Here is a 10932-nt window from a genome sequence, read left to right as displayed (position 1 = left end):
GATGTTGTACGTGACAGTTATGCCCATGATGTTGATTTTTCAAATGATTGGAATGCACTTGTTCATAATAACTATTTGCCTCTCAATAGTTATTCATATGCTGACGGTTTCCTATTCTTTAAGAAAAGATTATTCATTATTGTACCATTTAGGCATATTGTTTTACAAGAGATGCATGAATCACCTTATGTTGGGTATCGTGGCACACTTTCTACTTTGACATCATGCGAATTTTTTTTATATTGGCCTAACATAAAAAAAGATATTGTAAAATATGTCCGTGATTGCATTATAACAATACCACCCACTTTGCCACAGAAAAGGCAAAGTTGACTACCCTAAAAATATAAAAATTGATTCGAACGTTTTAGCAGGAGTCTTTGCGCTCTTTTGCTCGCTTTTAACAGCAGCGAAGCTAGGGTTTTGGAATCTCTCGCGGCTCTTTGCAGCACAGAAGGCAGAAGAAGCCTTTAATCAGGTTCTCGAGCTCAAGAAAAGGTATATCGCTATGGAAGTTACCGTTTTGCATCTTGTGATTTGTTCTCATTAGGGTTTCTGTCAGGGTTCTCCTATGGTTCTGTTAGGGTTTTGATCCGACCTGTTCGGCTGCCTTTTCACGGTACTCGTTAGGGTTTCGATCGGAGATTTTTTAATGGTGGCCCGTTAGGTTTCTCCATGGAATGGTCTTCTTATGGTTTTGATCCAAGGTTTTCATGGTGATTTGCCCGTCAGTTTTATCCACTTTTTCAAGTATTGAGATTTGAGTAGGGTTTCTATTCGTGCATCTTTTTCCATTTCGATGCTTGTTAGGTTTCTGACCGGAGGTTTTAGTGCCTCTCTCTCCATGGTGTTGGGGTTATGAGCTTCATCTGAGATCTGATGTTTTTTGATCAGGGTCTCTCTGTGTCCTTTTTTTGTTTTGCCATTTTGATTTCATGCTTTTGACATTTGATCATGGTGATTTACCCTCGAAGGCTCATTAGGGCTTGACATAACAATTCAAAGTCCTTTGATAGGGGCGGGTTTGGATTCTTGGTTTTTCTACCTTTCTTTCATGGCAATTCTGGTGGGAAGGCAGAAACGTTGGATTTTTTTTTCCCGGAAACAAGATCCTTCTAGTAGTTAACAAAAAACAGCCTTAAAAGGCTAAGTACAAACTTGCCTCCATGTATGGGGAGAGGATCAAAGAGCGAAAGGGAGGGGGGGAGGGAAGGATGTGCTTCTCCTCTGGCTGGCCACTCTATGAGGAGAAGGCTATCTCATACAAGGGGTGGAGGAGGAATAACCACACAAGTGGTTTATAGTGCCAAGTGGGCTCACCACCACCATTTGTGAGAAAAGGACCAGGTCGCTAGAGTCTCAGAAGGCATCTTGACGCTTTCGCATATGCTTAGAACCACCTTGAAGCTTCCCCCACTAGCCATGGAGGGTCGAGCCAGATGCCCCTGATGGATTTCGCACGCGGGGGGTGGGTGTCTTCGATGGCTTCGTTGCATCGATGTAACATGCGGAAGCTCTGGGAGTCTTCTTTCAACCCTAAACACCATCTGTGTGAACATGCTGATGCAAAACGCATGCAGAAGAGAGAGAGAGAGAGAGAGAGAGAGAGAGAGAGAGAGAGAGAGAGTTGAGTATTCAGTATATTCATATATGTCCAAAAAGGTAAAGTGTCCTTGTAGCCCTTGGCTGCCTTCTTGAAAAGGTAGAAACCCTAAATCTAACCTAAGTCTAAGCCTAGACTAATGATCCAGCCAACAAGGATTGAATGAATAAAATGATAAGCAACAATGCTATTAATAGGTTGGAAAAAAACACAATCAACTAGGCAACTGCTGGTCGGCTAGCTATCTAGACAAAAATCCCACTTTTGCTGTAGCGGATTGGATTAAACCTTGGATATATTGGCCGACAGTCCTCTATGTCCATCAACAGTCCATCACTTGCCAAAACTAGCAACACATGCTCGAAATATTTGGTTTTGATTCTTCTTTATCTGGTTGCTCTCCTCAAGATTAGCGTTGAGGTCAATCAATGCATGTCTTGCACATGATAATCGAGCTCTCTAGATGCGCAATGCTGCTACAAATCTCCCATCTCTGGCTCGAACCAGGAGTCCAGTGACGAGTATAGATGGGACTGGGATTGGCACGATCGAGATGCGAAAGTGAGAGACCTAAAGAGCTAGTCCTTCACCTTTCTCCACATAAGCCATGACAACCTCAGTCTTAGTGGCCCAAGTGATAGTGCCCCAAGTAATAGTACGGGAAGAGGCCCTATCCATAGTGAAGATGTGGAGAATCCGGTTGGTTGAGTGTAGCATACGCCAAGCTAGGACTGTGTGAAACAACGAGGCCTTCTTTAAACTCGAGTTTAGTGAGTCTTTAGCAATCCTTTAAACAACATACATGAATTTGAAAGATGTAGTCGAGACAACACTAGATGGGGTCCCAAATTACCCATTGAAGGTCCCCCTCTGCAAGCAGGAGTATTTGCTTTATTTCTTATTCTTGAGAATTGAATACAAGCTGAATTTGTGTTCACAAGACTGAGCAAACAAATTGACTAATTGACCGCCAAACGCAAAGACAAAGCGGGGTAGAACTGTGCATAGGCTATAGGCGACTGCAAAGCTGTCTTCGAAGAGGATACACCGGCTCGAGACTTAGGGTTGGCGTGGTGAGATCTCTTGAAGAGGCTGAGCTTCTTTTGCCTTGGGCTGAAAGCACAAGAGTGGCTGTAAGTATTCAAAGGCTGAAGCCTATGCACACATGCTTGACCGAATTACTTGATAACTCTGATTCTATTCTGATGATTTTTGGGAGTGATGATGGCTTGCCTTTTTATATGCCGGTAGAATGTTCCGGAAGAGTAGCAGTCTCTTCTTTGAAGTTGACGTCTCTCCGTAACTGATTTGCCTGTCTGGTGTAAGTCTCCTGAGCTTTGGTAAGACCCTCTTTGCTGAGTAAAGGGCCATACTGTAAGGAGTTTCAAATTTTGGTCAATCTACATATTGTGTTTTCATACTGTCCAAATCTTTTCCTTGTATCTCCAACATAGTGGACTCCTGTGCTGTTTGAATGCTACCTTTGCGACTCAGAGCATCTGCTACTATAGGGTTGTGTTTATCTGGTACATACTCAATCATTCCGCCAAACTGTTGGAACAACTGACTCTACTGGTGTTGTCTATTGCTCCAGTGGGCACTTAGCATGGTTTGTAACCACTTCAAGGCCTGGTGGTCTGTCTCCACAGTAAATTCCCTTCTATATAGAAAAGGTTTTCACTATTTCAAGGCTATGATAATTGTCAAAATCACAACGGAAATGAAGACAACTGGTGTAGGGAGCAAAACATAGATGAGAGAAAGAAAGAAAGAAAGAAAGATATATTAATGTCTACGAGAGGCCAAAGTCGGCCTATGAGACAAAAAATAATACAACTGTGTTCTTCTGGTCATCGGAAGAAAAGAAAGAAAAGAAAAAGTGTGCATGTGTCTGGATACAACTGTGAATCATCATGGATCGGTGGAGCCCATATACAAACAATATAAGGGGGGGTGGGGATGTGGATGGAGTGCTAAGGCAAGATGCATCTCTATATGCTGAAGGGGTAGTACAAGCATGCTATGCAGATCTGTCTAACTCCATCCAGTGCCATAAGAGGGATATAAGATATCATACATCGCCGATGCTGAGGCTGTGAATGGCGTGAACATGTACCCTGAGTTTGCTATATCCACATAAGAAAATCTCAGAATCTACAATGGAAGGGGGGGGGGGCATTTTATATGGCTTCAGGCTGTTGGTCGGCCAATCCAGAACATGCCGATAGTAGCTAGATACTCATGACCAGCAACAGTAGTGCTCACGACCAGCAAAACTAAGGTCGGTCAAGTCACCAGTAAGTCGGCCAGGGCTGCATAGCAGGTCGGGTTTCAACAATCAGTCGGCCAGCAAAAGGAGACAGCTGACAGCCCTCCCACACCCAGAAAAATTGAAAAAAATACATGGAAGTGAGGAAAAATGGGGAAACATGAAAATTGGGCGGGAACACCCACAACAGAGGCCCTGGTGTCCTGTATAGATAGGAGATGACTACTAACATAACCCCTAGCAACTCTGTCATACATAGAATAATTTTTTTTTTTGCATCATTTAACTTTCTGTTATAATACGCCACGGGTCTTCCTTCTTGTTGCAAAACTGCTCCTATGGCGACATTACTGGCATTGGTGATTACCTCGAAAGGATCATCTCTTGATGCGAGTTTAAGGATTGTTGCTTCGGAAGCTGCCTTTTGCAGAGCAAAGAACGCCTCCAAAGTCTTCTCTGTGTGACTGAAATCTTTTGTCTTCTAGTTTTCACTCTCTTGAGCAAATATGTCAATGGTGCGGCAAGGTTAGAAAATTGATCCATATGTGAGCTATACGCTTGGCACAAGCCCACAAAGGATTGTATCTCTTGGGCTGTCTTCAGAACGTCCCAATCGAGGATTGTCTATCTTTTCAGGGTCAAGGGGAATTCCGATGGAACCGATCATGTAGCCGAGGTACTGGACTTCTTGAACTCCAAATATGCTGATGTAGAGTTAGTTGTCTCGCAAAATCTGCAAGACTTTCTGCACATCCTTCTCGTGCTGTTTTGCAGTGGAAGAAAAAATAAGAATGTCATCCAAAAAAATGAATAGACATATACTGATGAGTACGGCAAAGACTCAAGACATCATCTTGTTGAATGTTGCTGGTGCATTGGTCAAACCAAAAGACATGACTACAAACTCGTAATGACCTCGTTCTGTTTGAAATGCCGTCTTTGAGATATCGGCTTCGAAAATTCTGACTTGATGATGGTAGCCACTTTTGAGGTCGATCTTGGTGAAGCACTTAGCATCGTTTAGTCTTTCATGGATGTACTCTATCCTTGGCATGGGGAACTTATTCTTGATTGTCAACTTGTTCAAGGCTCGATAATCCACACAGAGACGTGTGGTTTTATCTTTCTGCTGCACAGAAAGAATTAGTGTAGAAAATGGAGAGGATCAAGGCCTGATGAATCATGAAACTAGACCTGAGCAATTGCGCTAGTTGTGTCTCCAACTCAGCTTCCAACGCCTTGGAAAGACGATACGGAAACTTACTGGGTGGCTCAGCTTCAGGTACCAAATCAATACGATGGTCTTCAAGACGAGAGGGTGGGGATTTGGGTGGAAGATCTCCCTCAACATGATGTTCCAAAACTGTTGGAGGGGACCTATCATATGTGGCTCTAATGGAGTCGTGGTGGATGTCGCTATGTGCCGTGGGCGGATGTCATGTGCACAGTGTGTATCTACCGTGTGCTACACGCACACAAGACTAGCTTCGAGGTTTGGGGAAGCTTGGAGCTAGGCAGGCTGATTGGCGAGCTGAGTTAGGGATAGAGTAACGGGCGGGCACCCAAGTATGGATGGGCGGGCACCCAAGTGTGGACGCCCAATGACCGGCCAAGAGCCTATAAAAGGGTGGCGAAGGTTAGTCAATAGTCACATAGAGTCTCACATGATTTGTGAGAGCTCTATGGTCTGGAGCGTGGATCTAGTGCAGACGTGCACCTGCTTTATGCAGCAGAGGCCGGCAGCAGTCTCGAGGCCTGCGAGGGTAGCTTCGTGGCGGTATGGGACGTCACGAGGTAGAGATTGGTCGGTATGTCCAACTAGTTAGCTCAGCTCGTGGCTCGGTGGGGACAGCCAAGTCTTGTGGGCTTGCCCACGGCTGTCGTGGTTGGGAGGTGAGTCAGGCCTGCACCCCCTTCTTGTTTGTTTGGTTTGTTCGCAGGTTTCGAGTCTCGTACCAGGAACGTTCTACGAGGTGATCCTAAGGGGATTTGACAGTGGTATTAGAGCATGCCTCGTGAACGAGCAAGTCGGTAGGTAGAGAAGATGAGGTCGAAGAAAAGATATGAGTTCAAGAAGCTTGCTGTTTTTTCTATGCATACTCCTGTTTTTCAGATTAGTATGTTGCTTTTTCATTGATGAAACCCGTGATGATGGAGAAAGTGGTCTAGTAGGGTTGATTTGTTTAACAAGAAGAAGGTTAGATTTGTTTTGCAGTCGTATGAACTGTTGAGAGAGAAAAAGAAAGCAAAAAAAGCCAGTCGACTATTGTTGTAAGAGAGAGAGAGAGAGAGAGAGAGAGAGAGAGAGAGAGAGAGAGGTCCGCCGGTTGTTGTATGCACAGTCGGGTGCTACTGGCCAGGGCTTGCACACTTGCTGTGGGCACAGGCGTATAGGCTGGCATCACCTATGCGCAGGCAGGCGGACGGCAAAGCGTATGCAGGCAGTTTGGTTCCGTACGCAAGCAGGCAGCCGTGCGCAAACGGTGATGCCTGTGCGCAAGCGGCCACACCCTTTTGCAGGCAGCAAGGTGGTGTGCAGGCGGCGACGACTTCAGGTCACGTAGGCATCGTGTGGCGCTGAACTTAGGTGGGCGGCCGAAGGCTTTGACTGAAAACGCGTTTTTTTCTTTTCAAGCCTCACAAACTCTGCCCGGCACTGCTCAAGTGTGCGGCGTCGGTCTGTCCGCCGATTTAGGCCCTCTTCGAAAGCTTCGCGGGACCTACTAGTCTTCGGATCGTCAACCGCTCGGCCACCCTTCCTCAGAGAAAGAAAGCCATGGAACGAAGGCAATGCTTTCTTTCATTTCTCCTTGGCACCCGCGGTAGAGATCGGAGCCCTCCCTTCTTTCTTCTTTAACACGTAGATGATTAACACCAGCTTTGAATCCAACACCTGCTTTAGTCTCCGTTTGTGGTGGCATTGGTTCCTCCCTATAGTTAAGTGATCTCAGAATTGGTGCACTAGCTAGTGCTTGCTTCAATTTATCATATGCTTCTTGGCATTCTTTAGTCCCATTCATCCTCATTGTGGTTTCGCTCAGCTTATTACATTTCAACTAAATTTCGAAAATCATCATTTTTCAATCAGAATCCAAATCAATTCATCGATTCTCAAACAGAATTAAAAATCATATCAACCACATTCGAATTCATCATCTAGATAGCATTAACGCTTATAATTTCAAGTCTTCGATTTACTCGTATATACTATCAGTAAAGAGCTGCAGTATACTCTCGGTATATACCGGTAGTCAAGGCCCTTGGAATTATAAGGTAAATACCATCATGTCTAGGCCTCAAGCAAGTCAGGATTCTATATAATTGCGGTACTTCCATTTGAAGACCCAATTACTAATTTATGAATTTTCAGATTGAATATCAATTTGTATGAATTATATGGGCTAGATCCGTCCAAGTAAATCACCTTGGGATGCACCTGTGTTGTTTAGGAGAAAGAAGGACAACACTTGGAGAATGTGTATAGATTACAAGAGATTGAACAAGCTGACAATTAAGAACCGTTATCCTCTCCCTAGATCAGATGACATGATTCACCGGTTAGCAAGAGTGAAATATTTCACGAAGATAGATTTACGTACTGACTATCACTAGATACGTATTCATGAAAGGCATGTCGAAAGAATCGTCTTTCGGACTAGGTATGGCCATTACGAGTTTCTCGTATTACCTTTTGGGTTAATCAATGCTCCAGCGACTTTCCAGCAAATGATGAACGATTTTTTTTGTGAACATTTGGAGAAATTTATGGTTGTGTTCCTGATTTTGATATATAGTCGTCCTCTTGATGAGGATCATGTTAGACACCTCACGATTGTCTTATCTATTTTAAGACAGAATCGACTATATGCTAAATTAAGTAAATGTGAGTTTTTCATGACAGACATCATTTACTTGGGACACAAGATCACTAGAGATGGATTGAGCATTGACTATGACCGAGTTCAGAAGGTTCTGGTTTGGCCTATACCGCGAACAGTGAAACAACTTCGTTTTTTTCTCGGTTTTGTTGTTTTTCTTTGGAAATCTGTGCGGGAGTACTCTCAGCTCACACTACTGATGACCGACTTGTTGAAAGGTTGTGGACGTAAGTCAAATCAGCCTATCACTTGGAATCACGATTTAGATATGGCCTTCCGACTTTTGAAAGATAAAGTCAAGGAAGCACCTATCTTAGCATTACCCGATCCTAGTCGGCCTTATGTTCTTGAAACTGATGCCAGTGACTATGCCATCGGGGTTGCTTTATTTCAAGATGGTAGACCTTTGCTTTTGAAAGTAAAAAGCTAGACGACACTCAATCTCGTTGGCCAACCCTTGAGAAGGAGCTTTATGCTGTCACGCTCTCAAGGTTTGGAGACATTATTTATATGGCTCCAAGTTTGTGGTATTGACTGATCATCAGTCAATCAAGTATGTGTCATGTGCATAGTGTGTATCTATCGTGTGCTACACGCACACAAGACTAGCTTCGAGGTTTGGGGAAGCTTGGAGCTAGGTAGGCTGATTGACGAGTTGAGTTAGGGATATACTAACGAGTGGGCACCCAAGTATGGATAGGCGGGCGCCCAAGTGTGATAGAATGTGCAGCAGAAGAAGGAAAAGTGGAAACACAGGAGAGAGTGAGAGAGGGAGATGGAGAGGAAACACAGGAGAACCTGCTCTCAATATCATCACCAAAAGGAATACATGTCCCGAGCAAGAGGGGAGAACCTCGTAAGTGAGGGATTGCAGCTAGACAAGCTAGGCAAGCAATGCAAGCGTAAAATATGAGGGAGGCATGCCAGCTATATATACCTCTACATGAAGGCAGCCGACTAGTGATAAATACCTCCACGATTGGGGAAAATCCCAAGACCATAAAATGGGGAATAAATATGGGTAAAATATGAGTGAGGGGTGACCAGCCCCTCTGACTAACATGGTCAGCCCTAGAGGCTAAACAGGACACCAAATAGGAAGCCAGCAAGTAGGGGATGATGTCTAACACCCCCTCTCAGCACCGGATGCTGAGCAAACTCCAAGAAGACAGAGACGCCGTCCTCGATCAAAGATGAAAGACTGTAGAAACAGGTACCAAGAAAGCTCCACAAGCAATCTCCTCAGCAACTCAGCTACAAAAGCAACAGAACAAGCTGCCAGGTACACCGTTCCTTTGGAAGAAAACAACCATATAGGGTGCGACGTGCTGCTCCAAATAATGGTTCCAAACCCAAGTGTAAGAACACTCCCCGAAGTCGAATGTCGTGTATCCAACCTGGAGAAGGTATGAAAAACCTCACAACCAACCAAGATCAGATCCTGTATATAATCAATCTTGGGAGAAGCAAATTGCTCCTCACTGGAACCCTCAAAAGAAATAGAGTCAATCTGCTCCAACTCTGTACCAAGAGTAGCCAAATGTTGTATAAAAGCATCCTCTGAAAAGGTCGACATCGCAAGATGTAAAGACTTTGTAGAAAATATGGGGTCCATCTGCTCAAACTCCATAACATGAGTTGCCCAATGCTGTACATAAGTACACGCCACTGAGGTGGGCATCGCAAGATGAAAGGACTCCACATCCCCCTCTGAAAAATGATAACGTCAGATTGGTTCAAGCCCAACCTGATTCTGATCCAAATCCAAAAAACTCTGGAAGTACCATTGTGTCCCAGGCACGGTTAGCAACCACAGATCTAAAGCATCCCACCGGGTCCAAAAAACCATCCTCCAAAACAACAAGCCATTAGAACTGGCAGGGGGAGGGGCATCCTCAGAAGCATCACAAAGAGAGGCAGAGGTAGACTCCTCACAATGAGGAAGGGAAGCAGGAATATAAACTGCAGTGGCAACAAAGTCCTCAAAAGCATCACAGATAGCAGAAGACTGTTCCAAAAGTAGAACCAGATCCCAAGAATTAGCAACAGATAAAAGATGTGAAAGGATCACACCGCAAAAGGGCAAAACACCCTCCTTGTTTTGCAAATACTGCAAAGAACACAAGCTCGGACAAAATATACTCTGCTCAGGATCTCTTAAAAGATCACTGCTTTCCTCCAAATAACTGTAAACTCCTGTCAAAGAAGAATGTCTCCATAGATACAACACAGCTTCCGAAACTGATCCTCAAGTGAAGTAGCTAGAGGAGGGCACCCTCTGAGTGTAGAAAACTCGTGGGAAGCAAAACGCAGCCAAAGCACTGCTATCCAGCAAAAATATCACTCCACCGCCATCAGAAGGCAAGGAACATGTAGAAACTGGGAAACTGTGTTGGCCAAGAACAAAACACAGGTATAGATGCTTCAAAATCAGCAAAACGCTGACTGAAATCAGAAATTCAGAATCCTCCTCAAGTACCAAACTGCCTCCAAAGCCACTATCCAATCGAGAAACCCCCTCTGCAAGTGATCTGTGTCCACTGGAGAAGAAAACGCAGCCAAACAAGGGCTACAAACCTGAAAATTCAGGCCAACCAGCGTCCACACCTCCTATGAGGAAAAACGCTGAAGAGAAGGTACCTTCGGGTCCAATAGATGAAGCCCAGTTGAAGGTAGAGCTACTAGCAAGATCGGTTCAGAAAAAACGTAGCAACCATGGCTGCAAATCTGAAAACGCAGAGGTATAAGGGGCTGAATATGGAAACACTGAAGAAATAGGTACACCTAAGCCTCAGATCAGCAAATCAGAATCAGAAACCTGTAGAAAAAAAATGCAGCAAATATGTTGCTGCTGGCCTGTACAAAACAGGCGACCAGCACTAAGGGGGGGGGGTATGAATGCCGAGAACTGCTGAAAACTGCTGTAGACAGCCACCTGAAGAAAAACGCAGCAACCTATGTGCTGCTACCCTTGCTGAAAACGCAAAAACGTAGGTCTGTCCAGGGGCGAAAAAAACGCAGATATGAAGAGGTATAGGAGGGAGCATCCAACGCTGAAAATCACCGGCGCTCTGATACCATGATAGAATGTGCAGCGGAAGAAGGGAAAGTGGAAACACAGGAGAGAGTGAGAGAGGGAGATGGAGAGGAAACACAGGTGAGAACCTGCTCTCAATATCATC

General features: G+C 44.6%; 1 protein-coding gene across 2 annotated transcripts in view; it reads left to right on the top strand.

The window, feature by feature from the left end:
- Nucleotides 1–323: 323 nt before the first annotated feature.
- LOC147632765 (importin subunit alpha-1-like) overlaps nucleotides 324–10932 on the top strand; it is a 24394-nt gene continuing 13785 nt past the window's right edge. For both annotated transcript variants that reach the window (XM_086807620.1, XM_086807619.1), the window contains exon 1: nucleotides 324–498. The gene's annotated coding sequence lies outside the window, so the exon portion shown is untranslated. The remainder of the gene's footprint in view (nucleotides 499–10932) is intronic.

This window comes from Cibotium barometz, chromosome 13 (genome assembly GCF_041138505.1).
Source record: "Cibotium barometz isolate CiBa-2024 chromosome 13, ASM4113850v1, whole genome shotgun sequence".
Taxonomy (NCBI): domain Eukaryota; kingdom Viridiplantae; phylum Streptophyta; class Polypodiopsida; order Cyatheales; family Cibotiaceae; genus Cibotium; species Cibotium barometz.
This window is presented reverse-complemented; position numbering and strand designations above follow the sequence as displayed.